At 39.3% G+C, this 8643-nt stretch overlaps 1 pseudogene; it reads left to right on the forward strand.

Annotated features, from left to right (window-relative positions):
* Positions 1 to 4394: 4394 nt before the first annotated feature.
* On the forward strand, positions 4395 to 4508 carry LOC113832770 (annotated as a pseudogene).
* The last annotated feature ends 4135 nt before the right edge of the window (positions 4509 to 8643 follow it).

Consider the following 8643-nt stretch of genomic DNA (forward strand, 5'->3'; position numbering starts at 1 on the left):
TCTCTCTGTGTGTGTGTGTGTGTGTGTGTGTGATTTCGGTGCTGCTATAATAAATGTAATAGTTTGCAACTGGAAGAAAATGCTTCATTTACTGAATCTATAATTTGACTATTGAACCAAAGGACAAATTAATTACTATATTGAAAGGAGTAATTGCCTTGGGTTATTATGAGGAGCTAGGATTGCTATTGCATAATGGAGACAAAGAAACTGTTTCTGGAACTTTGGAAATCACTGCTAGCACTTTTTCCAGAATTCTATGCTTTCTGAATAGCCTATTTTACCAACCACAGTCAGAAAAGACAAGACAATCAAGATCTCAGACCAATCAAGGATGGCAGCATGCCGCCAATCAAACAAACAAACTAGGTTGACTACAAGGTGAGCTTACCTCCAGGGGGTACCAGTGAGGTGAGTAGGGCATGGTGGAGATGAACATCACTTACAGCATCATATATAATTACATCAGCCTGTTTCCGAAGTATTACATCCTTTTAGGCACTCTGCCTAGTTCATTTTTACAGGGACTGTTATATTGATACAGTTGTGTGATTTGTGTGTTTCAAAGCAAAATGAAGAGTGAAGGCCTCTGTTTAAAATATAATAAGAACGTACAAATAAAAAAGAAAATAAAACTGTGGTGATATATCATATATGATTTATCAGGGAATTAGAGATCAAACTAAAAAAGCAGCCATACTAGTTAGACAAGGAAGTCAGGCAGTGGTGACACATACCTTGAATCCCAGGAATCATGAAAGGTATTTGGGACAGGCATTAATTCTGCAGCCACATTAAGGATAGCAAGGATTTATTCTCTGGCCACCCAGAGAGGAGAGGCAGCAGTCTGAGGCTTGGTGAGAGCTTCTGCAGATGGAGACAGGATCAGCCCTTTCAGCTTGAGGTAGAGGTAAGAGCTACTGGCTTTTCTGCTTTGCTTTTCTGATCTTCACTTGAAGCTCGAACCCCAATAACAATATCTGGGTCTTTTATTATTTGTTTTACATAAAACAGTTTTATTTCTTTCTCAAGGTCTGCCATGACCTTTAAAAACTAACTTTTAATTTGGTGTTTGATGTTATCCTACTTTTGACTAAGAATTGGCATGTGGCAACGACAACCCTTCACCTATGGTGGGTTATTAGGTTTGTCCTCCTTCTAGCTACTGGACCAGCAAGATATACAGGGGAAGAAGACTGGAGGAATCAATTTCCTTTTCTGTGGATTCACATCCCCAACACATGATCGATAGATAAGCATCTACAGAGCCCAAGAGAAGCATTGGGTATCTGAGTTGAAGATGAGAAATGGTCTTGATTTTGAGTAGTTATTGGTTTTAGTCCATCAATTTTCTCAGTTTTATGGCAAAATGCAATGATGAAGGCAGTTTAAAAGAAGTAAGTTTTATTTGGCTCAGTTTCATGATGGTTTAGAAGTGATTATATTAAGAGTGCAGGGCTGCTGGTAATACTGCACCAAGGGTTAGGAGACAGAGTGAGGAACATTAGTGCTCAATTTTTATTTAGCTTGCTACTTTTTATTTAGTGTAAAGCCCCAATCTATGAAATGATGTCAGCAATAGTTAAAGTCAATCTCCCCAGTACAGTTAACCTAATGTCAATAATCCTCAGGAAATCTGGAAGCCTGTGTCCCAGGTCACTTTAAATGCGATCAAATGGAAAAACATACAACCATCACACCAGCTAGGACCCTGAGAGCCTAAATGAGGATTTCTGCTACTATCATGTTCTACTTGAAATCATTGTGGACCATGATATCCACTGACAATCCTATTTATCTTTGTACCCAGGCTTCTGATAAGAAAAAAATTGGGATGATGTAGTGCATATCCTCCCCATTTAATGTGACAAGGTCACTAAATCAGACTAAATGGGAAGCAGTTTATAGGTAGCAAAAGTCTGTGGACCACTTTGGACAGAAAGTTTCATTTGGCTCAGTTCCATGATGGCTTAGAAGTGATTATATTAAGAGTGCATGGCTGCTGTTAATATTGCACCAAGGGTTAGGAGACAGAGTGAGGAACATTAGTTCTCAAGAAGCTTGCTACTTTTTATTTAGTGTAAAGCCCCAACATTCCTGTGCTATGAAATAGGCTATCAACACTGTTGCCTCCTCTCCAACAATTATAGAACATGTGTTATGGCTCTATTAGATTTCATTTTGTAAACAATAGAAATCAAATATATGTTTAAAGAATTTAAAGATAGTATTTACAGAATATTAATGTTCAAGTACCATTTAAGCATACACATGCTAAGACTTTTTAGGTCACAGGCCATTGTAAAGCATTCTGCATCTGGAGTGTAGGATTTGTATGAGCCTGAGTAATACAAGAAGCAAATATAGCAAGCATTTGTTCTGAGTCACTTTCCTTTGAACTTACTAATAAGTAAAAATGGAGAACAATAAAAGCAAATACCTTTATTGCTTTGTATATCTTTATTTTCTGTTTTAAGACCATTAAAGAATCCAAAGGACACAAAATCTTGTTAAGTTATGAAAATATTCATCTTATTGCGACACCTGAAGTCTTCTTTCAATCACTTTGGCATAGATACTGATGACAAATGAAGTGGCTCCATCATCAGAGCTTCATTTCAGTGGGAATTCAGAAGACTTATTGAAAACCCCTCATAAGTCATGAAATTCTTGAGTTTTATAGTATCAGCATACTGTATTTTCCTCATTTCATCTTTCTTTCTTTCCTTATGTGTTACATCCCAAAGAAATCTCACAGACTGGAGTCTTTTCATCAGGCAATGATTTCATAACATGCTAATTATGATGCAAGTAGGGAAAATGAGTATTGCATGCAGTACTTCTTCCTTTACATACTTTAATTAACCAGTACATGTCAATCATTCATCGTTGCTTTAGTAAGAATTCTTAGGAATTGCCTGAATTTGTTAGTCATGAAGGAAGCCTCCAAGTCCTTGATAATACTTTTAGAAGTTGAAAGAAAATTCTGAGCAGAAAATCATATCTCCCAAAAACTAGAGATCTTAATTTATTTATTTGATGTTAAAAATCTTTTTTAGTTTAAGACAAAGTCTTTAGAAAAACATATCTATTGGATGTTTAAATATTTTCTGCTTATTTATGTCATTGGAGAGAATATTCAGAATTCCTCTTTAAATTATAGATGAATAAAGACAAAACAAACCAATATTTGATATGAAATCTGCTTGGTGACAACAGAGTTATCAACTTCTAAATTCAGTGATGCTTTGAAAGATTTAGATTGATACCTATGCCTTTTAGACTCCAAGCTTTTTCAATAAAATTTGTGCTATTTTTTTAGATTTGTAGATTTTGACTATTGTATGTTATTTGCCGGTGCTTGTTGTGGGGACAACAATCTTTCATATTTGCATAGTCACTGGAACAAGAATTGAGTTCGATTGGCCTTGGTACAAGGTATAATATTTTGATTTTTTTGTCTTTATCCAGAAATTTTGAGTGTAGGATAGACTCAGCTACATTAAGTGGATTCTACCTGATCCTCAGGGTAGTGCCTTTTATGTTCTTATCACTGTGAAAGACTTTTTATCCCAAATGTCAGAAGAATATCCCATGTCTTTCACTTTTCCTACACAAGCAGCATCAATTCATCCACATATCCTATTGCCACTGCCTATTTAAGTCTTCAATGCTTCACCCCTATTCATTATTTCTCATTTTTGTCACTATCTCCTAAGTCCATACTTTTTCCTCTACTTGATCCTAGTTGGCTTTCTTAGCAACTCTTTGCTTCTTCCAAGTCATACCTGATTCAAAGCACTATACAAAGTTGTCTCTTCTCTAAATCCATACAGTCCATTAGAACTGGCAAGACAGACAGTCTGCTTATGTAAATGTAAAGTCCAATAGGATTACTACTAGCCATTTTTTCCTACTAGATATTTGAAATGTATAGTGAACATTTTAATTTCAATCTTACTTTATCTTAATTTATTTCAAGCCAAAAAGTTTTGTGGTTGGAGTTTAGGTTGGGGTAGGATTTATCTGAAGGGTTAACAATGCCATTAGCAGGAAGTTAGCATTAGATTGGGGTCTAGAACGGGAGTTTTCCCATGTATCTGAGTGTTGGTTCCCTCTAACATTTTTAACAGGAAGCATGTAAAGATGGAGAATGAATGGTTTCCTTTTGTGGCTTCGTTGGCTGTTGTGAGGAATAACTACTCAATAGTCAGTTAAGGAATGATGGGTAAACCATAAACAACTTTCTTAACTGGTTGTTACTGGAAGTCAGTTGACACTGAAGATAAGAATATAGAGAAACAGGTTACATTACTTAAGTATCCAAATTACCTTAGCTTTAGAAATTGTCATATTCTAGACAAAATAGAATAACTTTACAAATGACCTGTCCTGTGTTATATGAAAGGAGAGAAGGTTAGCCCTTTCCTTGACAAGGATGGAAGAGGGCCTTTGGCCTAACAGCAAATGGCATGTCCCTGTCTAACAAAAGTTGAATAGAAATTTTTAGCTGGGGACTATCTCATTGTAGAGTTCAACTCCAGAATATAAGACATCTATAGATGGCCTTGCCATCAGAGATAGACTAGCATAACTTACCTGACCCTAAACTTCTGTATGTTGCCTTGCTATCTGCAATATTTTCATTAGTATATCCTACTCTGTTGATAGTAGTTTCTTGGAAGGTAGGTATTGAATCCTAAAAATCAAAATAGTAACCTTCAAAGAAGTAAAGTTCAGAAATTTACTATTTCCTTCTTATCTTTATGTGGCATTCACAGAAAAGTATCCTCTAATAATCCTACCTTTTCAGAAAATTAGTTGGAAAAATCTTCCCCCTTTCACTCTGTTTTGTACTTGCTCTTCCTCAGAAATTGATTGTAGAATCTTAGTTCCCTTTCCTCACTGGACCACATTATATACATTGTACTTTGACTAAAATCTAGCAGCTAAATTGTTCCTATGCATGGGACTTACAGGGAACATTAGAGAGAAAGCATAAAAAACTTTGACGTTTCCTATAGTCTTCCACTGTCTTTTATATCTGAATTAATTTAGATTAGCCAGAATCTTCTATATGAAGAGTGTATACTTCTTTTTATTTCTTGAAACCTAATATCTTCATCAGAGAGACAATTTGATCAAAACATAGTTTCATGTGTCCCTCTCAGGGTCCTCCTTGTTACCTAGTTTCTCTGTAGCTATGGAGTGTGGTTTAGTTATCATTTGCTTTACATCTAGTATTTACTTATGAGTGAGTACACACCTTGTTTGTCTATCTGAGTCTGGGTTACCTCACTCAGGATGACTTTTTTATAATTCCATTTATTTGCCTACAAATTTTATGATGTTATTATTATTATTATTTTACAGATGAGTAATAGTCCACTGTGTAAATGTAACAAATTATCTATTCTTTGGTTGAGGGGCATCTAGATTGTTTCCAAGTTCTGGCTATTACAACTGATGCTGCTAATGAACATAGTTGAGCAAGTGTCCTTGTGGTATGATTGAGAACCCCTTGTGTAAATGTCCAAGAGTGGTACTGTTGGGTCTTGAGGTAGATTGATTTCCAATTTTCTCAGAGATTTCCATAAAGATTTCCAAAGTGACTGTACAAGATTGCACTTTTACCAGTGGTGGATGAGTGTTTTTGGTCTTAGCCATTCTGACAAGTGTAAGATGGTATATCTCAGAGTTGTTTTGATTTGCATTTGATTGGTATCCTGGGAAGAGGAGATAGGTGGGATCTCCTGGGTAAACTGGGGTGCAGGGTGTTCATTAAAGGGGAGGGGATGGGCAATGAGAACATGAGGGAATCAGATGGGTGAGTTGGGGGAGGAATGCAGTCGGGGAACAATGAAAGAGATATATTGATAGTGGAAGAAATTATTGAGTTACGGAGAAACCTGGTGGTAGGGAAATTCCCATGAATCCACAAGGATGACCCCAGCTGAGACTCCTAGCAGTAGTGAAGAGGGTGCCTGAACTAGCCTTCCCCTATAATCAGATTGGTGACTACCCTAACTGTCATCATAGATTCTCCATGCAGTAACTGATGGAGGCAGATGAAGGGATCCACAGCCAACCACCAAGCCAACCACCAGGCCAACCTCCAGAAGTATAGTGGAAGAGAAGGAGGAGGGATTATATGAGGGGGTGGTCAAGAGCATGATGGAGAAAACCACAGAGACAACTAACCCAAACTCATGGGAGCTCACTGACTCTAGATGAACAGCTGAGGAGCCTGCATGGAACCAAACTAGGCCCTTTACATGTGGGCAACATTTGGGTAGCCAAGTCTGTTTGTGGGACTTCTGGCAGTGGGACCAGAATCTATCCCTCCTGTATGAGCTGGTTTGTTGGAGTCTATTCCAAATGGTGGGATGCCTTACTCAGTGTCAATGCAGGAGGGATGGTCTTGGTACTGCCTCAACTGAACATGCCAGGCTTTGTTGACTCCCAATGGGAGGCCTTACCATTTCTGAGGAGTGGGTGGGAAGTAGGTTGGGGTTAGGTGGGGCTGAAGACAGAGGAAGGGGGAAAGGAGGAACTGTGGCTTATATGTAAAATAAATAAAACAATTTAATAAAAAACAAAGTTTCAAAAAATTTAGTAAGGAGCATAAAATATAATATAATTCTTCATTTAGTTGTCAAAATCAATATGCACTAGTCCATTCACTAATACACAGTATAATTTTGAACATAAACTATGGCTTCATTTAGTATGGGTTTGACACTCATTGGTTTCAGATATCTTATGTAAAATTATCTAGTAAGAAAGAATGTAATAGTGGGCTACTGAGATTGTTCTCTAGGTAAAGACACCTGCTAACATGCCTAAGGAGCAGAATTTAATCCACAAGATTCACATAGTGGAAGGAGAGAACCTATTACTGTGGACAATCAACTTCTATCCCCACGCATTCCTTTAGTCTGGTGGGCCCATAGAAATAAGATCCATGTTGGTAAAAATGGAGGGTGTGGTAAAAACACAGGGTATGTATGGGCTCAACAACATGGTCTTCCATTCACCAAGGATGACCTTGCTCCACATGCTACTTTATACAGTATGCCAACATCCAAAACCAACACTGATATCCCAATATAATACCATTTGTAAGAGTTACCTGTAGGGGACAGGGTAAGCCATGACTGTTAGAAGCTGTTTACAGGTATGCCTGACCACGTCTCTCAGGACATGGTCAAGGTGAGGTCAGGATGATGCATGATGGGTTTTTAAGGGGCTGCAAGGCACATGGGAGCCCCTTCTCTCTGGCCTGCCTGGCTTGCTGCCCCTGGCATGCTCTGTCTGACTTTGGCCGGTGTTTTTCTAATAAAAGGATATCAGTATCGTAAGCTCCTTTTGTTCCTTAATATCTGGCACCCAACAGAAACCCACGACCCATTCATGCTCAGAGTAAGCCCCATTCTGGGGTGGCCTCTTCTTTCGGAGCTGAAAGGACGGGAAAGGCCACACAGCCCAGAAGCCCTGTGACCCAAGAGGGTTCTATGACACCAATGTCCACCAGGTCCCCACGCTCCAATCGATTGCACGAATTCGACCTGCCTGTGCACAGAGATCCTAGATGCTTGTGCGTTGCCCTGATGCTACCAAAGTTCCAACAAAAACAGTGAGTTAAACCTTCTCATCCTGCTGTCTCCCCCACCGCCTGTTGTACTCAGTTCCCTCCCTCCACCCGATCAGGAGAGTTTTAAATTTCTCACAGGCTTCCTCGAGGTTTTTACTGCCTTAGGCAGCAAATACCACAGCCACTTTCAGCCGCATGCTCTCATTCAAATCTAGCTGCGTGTGATGCCACCTGCCTGGAGTCAAGAGGCATGTGGCTTGGCCAATTTTGTCCTGCCTCACCAAAGCCAAAAAAGTGCTACCGCCACAGCAGTTTCTGTAGCCTGCAGCTGCAGATAGAAAAACCATGCGTCCTCTGCCAAGATGGCCCACTGCTGTGTCCCCCGTCTGTGCTAACATTCCCAGCTCCAGGTCCCAAAGCTGCGCTACAGCTGTGCTGCCTGCTGCACTCACTTAGTCACAAGCCCGTGTCCATCTCCATCTGCCAAGCTTGATCTCCACCTAGTACTGTTGGAAGGTTTTCTCATACCTAGTAAACATACCCCCAATCTGTTCTTAACATGCTCTGGAAGGGTTTTTCAGGAAATTTCATGTCCAACTCAAAACAACCACAACCGAACGCCTGAGCCACCTGCTGATCAAAAGAGGTTATTGCATCTGGAGTGGAAGCAGCCTGATTCATCTAGTTGAAAACCTCCTACCACATCTGGAGTGGAAGCTGACTGGTAAATATGGCCGGATATTTATCGTTCACTTGAATCGGTAACATTTTCACTTCTTATGTAAATTCAATGTTTGAGGAAGGTGCTGATCTGCCAATAATTGGCCTGTATGTCTTACTAGCTGTTAGTGTGCTAATGCATGCATTATCACTAGCCAGAGGTCTCAGGAACAGGGATAAAGTTAATTTCACCACCTGCCTACAGCACATACAAGCTTTATGTATGAGGTTTTGGAGACCAGACTGACCCATTATATGTTTATGCAGCATGAAGAACAGAAGCTAGATGATAGGCTTTGCTCTATGTCTTATACGATATGGGCAGAGCT

Source organism: Cricetulus griseus (genome assembly GCF_003668045.3).
Source record: "Cricetulus griseus strain 17A/GY chromosome 1 unlocalized genomic scaffold, alternate assembly CriGri-PICRH-1.0 chr1_1, whole genome shotgun sequence".
NCBI classification, from domain to species: domain Eukaryota; kingdom Metazoa; phylum Chordata; class Mammalia; order Rodentia; family Cricetidae; genus Cricetulus; species Cricetulus griseus.